Source organism: Nannobrachium achirus (genome assembly GCF_963921795.1).
Source record: "Nannobrachium achirus genome assembly, chromosome: 10".
Lineage (NCBI taxonomy): Eukaryota > Metazoa > Chordata > Actinopteri > Myctophiformes > Myctophidae > Nannobrachium > Nannobrachium achirus.
Genome location: NC_137819.1, coordinates 35,472,725 through 35,476,317, shown reverse-complemented (window position 1 = coordinate 35,476,317; position 3,593 = coordinate 35,472,725).

The window sequence follows — 3,593 nt, the reverse complement described above, 5'->3', positions numbered from 1 at the left end:
ATAAAGAATAAAGAATGAAAAATGAAAAAAGAAAATATGAGTTGATCGGATGACCATTGATCGGATGACGATGATGACGATGATGATGATGAGGGTGATGATGATGTTGACGTTGGGGCATTGTAGAGACGTGAGGGAGGAGGACGCAGGATGCAGTTGATGTGGGGTCCTTCTTCTGGGTCTCTCAGGTGATTCCTAGGGGGGACGAAGACTTGGCCAGTTTACTGTTTCAACAACAATTTAGTTCATCATGATAGTGTTTGTACTACACATGGCATCAACAACAGTGCAACAGAATTCTCACCGACAAGGCACGATTTTTACATCGTGCCGCTGCGGTTGATTGGCTCGTGCACTGGTCTGGCCGGGCCTCAGGTCGTGGTTCGTCTGCACCCCATCTCAGTCAGGTGGTTCTCAGTTGACCCGATTCTCCTCCTTCCCCACACTGCCTTCCTCCTCTCTCCGTCAGCGTCAGCCCATGTAAACAGAAATATTTCCAATTAAGTTTCAAATAAATCTTAAATCGATGAAAAACCAAATTAAATAAATTAAAATCAAATCAAAATTAAAATATATTAAACCTTAGACTATAGACTCCCCCCTTTTTTACAACAAGTTGTAAAAGTTAAATAAAATAATTTAAATTATTTAAATCAATGAAATGAGCTTTAAATCATACACTACAGTACAGTACAGTAGCTTGGGCACAGGGGAGTCAGTGATAAGTAATACGCCTCAGGGGCGAGAAGCGACCTTGTGTCCTTCTCCACAATGGGGTCTAATTTGGTTGTTATGGTAACCAGGGACGTGACGTTCCAAAACAGAGATTTCTGGGTAATGAAGTTCTTAACAGTAAGAGAACAGGACAATTAAACAAAATACCATAGACAGTAAACAATCAGAACGTTTACGAAAAATAGGAGAAAGGAAAGTCTAAACAAGACATGTTCCCAAAACAATTCTCTCACACACAGACCATCTGACCTTGAAGGCGGCAGATGTCTAACAGGCACACAGGCACACATACGCACACACCTCGACAGGCATGAATCACAGTCAACACGCACGCTCACGCACGCACTCACACAAGAGTGATGGAGAGGGAGTGGAACAGATAAGGGGTTAAAGCGACATTTACGCACACACAGGCGCATGCCCGCACTCACACATACAGTACTGGAGCGGCACGCACATTGACCAAGAGAGAGGGGGGGGTGGAGCTCACACATTCCCCCTCTACCTCACACGCACACGCACTCATGCTCACAGAGATGGGAGTCAGAGAGGGGGGGGTTTACTGAAGCAGCACCCACACGCAAATCTTCTGCTCGCACACACATACAGTACGGTAAATTCATTCTCACAGAAAAGTCATCAAATAAATGAAATTATAGTATAATACACAGCCAGAATCCTCTAGCAGGTTTTAAATCTTAACGTTACAACAGTTTAAATGAATTTAGGCATCAATAATTTGAGTTAGTTATTCTAAATCTTAAATCTTAACTTTAATTTCTCAGAGACATTTTAAAATGTCTTAAAAGTACTTAATATTACAGAAAACAGAACTGGTCAGTAACATAGTCAAAGATAAAATATTTGTTTCTCAATTTCCAATGGCTGGGCCAAGCCATGAAAGTGAGAGACCTAAATAAACACAGTATTATCGGTACATAAACAGATAACTGACAAATACTGACCATTTCATATGGTCCAGTCATAACAAGCTATATAACCACAAACTGACATATGAGCTGACCATCCCTATGGTCCAGACATAACAAGCTATAACCACAAACTGACATATGAGCACGGTTTTAATCAGGCTGCCTAAAAAGCTCGCCCTAGGTTATAAGCATGGTTTTAATCAGGCTGCCTAAAAAGCCCGCCCTAGGTTATAAGCCAAACATATAATGACCCTTCATAGGGTCCAGACAAACTGACAAAAACAACTGTACCGAAAAAAGTTAAGGTCTGAAAATCAGTATTGTCTCCTCCTCATCACAATGAGAGAGCGAGAAACCAAACAGATAAATAGATAAAAAAATAGAATAGGGAGTTGTACATACCCCCTGAAACGTTGTAAGAGAAACAAAGAAATTTACGACCATCTGTATCTATAGATAAGGGTTAATTTACGACGCGTGTCAAACCAAAACATTATTAGGAGCTTAGGACTCCTCCAGACGGAGGGAGAACATCATTCACAAATCATATCAATTATCCTAACATTAACATCGTTAATTCAAAATTCAACAGACACGACACGTTACAGGGATTTAGTAAATATGTACTTATCTTAATCAACTTAGGAATTTGCCGATGCGCAGAGATCCAGGAGGTGCAGCCGGGCGGTGGTGCATCGGTGGAAAATCCAGCCTTTCGTCACGGTCCGGTGCTGCTCCTGGATGTCTACGCGGTTCCACATTAATCCAAAACTCATAACACTGTTGTCCAATAAAATCCTTTGTCTGAAAATACAGCAATTATAGAGATTTTCCTGGCTGGTTTCAGATACGTGTTGTAACATTGTTCCACCGGGGGAGAGAAAGTGAACCTTAAATGGCTAACAGCCTGAACACTTTATCCGTCCCTCAGTCGGCCAATGTGACAAACAGTATCCTCGCTCGATAAGGACCATTATTATTAGATAAATTATTAAAGATAAATATGGATCTATAAATCCATAGTTAAAATAAGACAAAGAGCCAAAGGACGTATCTTTAGATTGTTGTATTGAAGAGAGACAGACAAGGAAGACAAAGCAGTGGGCATATCATCCTAGTGGTATGCTCGATAATCTCTTCCCACCCTAACGGCAGGACAGAGGATTCTCTCTCCCAAAATGGAAGTTACATTCAGTATATAAAGACACAGTTTATGACAGTAAGAAGCGTGGAACTCATTCATTTGTTCCCAAATAAAAACAAGGAAGTAGTAGGAACTCATTGATTTGTTCCTATATCATAACAAGGAAATAACAGGAAGAAAGTGCCACGTAGTGCTGGTTATTTTCCACCACTCGTGACTTATACAGTATATCATGATTTCATAGTCTAAAGTTATTATGACCTGCAATCTTTAGCCTGACCCTACAGTATCCGACCAAAATGTGGTCTCATACTGTACGTTCAGTTCATATATATATATATATATGGTCATATGAGACTCAAACACAAACATAGAATTATGTATAATAATTCATATCTAACACTTCAGTCCTGCACTTATCCTCGGCGCCACTGGAACCTGTTAGTTAAAATGGGTGTTTGTCCCTATTTGTATATGACCAGCTTAGACCAGCACAGACCAGCACAGACCAGCACCAGCACAGACCAGCACCAGCACAGACCAGCAGTAAAACACAACATGTGCTGGTTTGTGCTGGTGCTGGTCTGTGCTGGTTTATGCTGGTTCATGCTGGTCTGTGCTGGACCAGCACCAGCACCAGCACAGACCAGCAGTAAAACACAACATGCGCTGGTTTGTGCTGGTGCTGGTCTGTGCTGGTCTATGCTGGTTCATGCTGGTCTGTGCTGGACCAGCACCAGCACCAGCACAGACCAGCAGTAAAACACAACATGTGCTGGTTT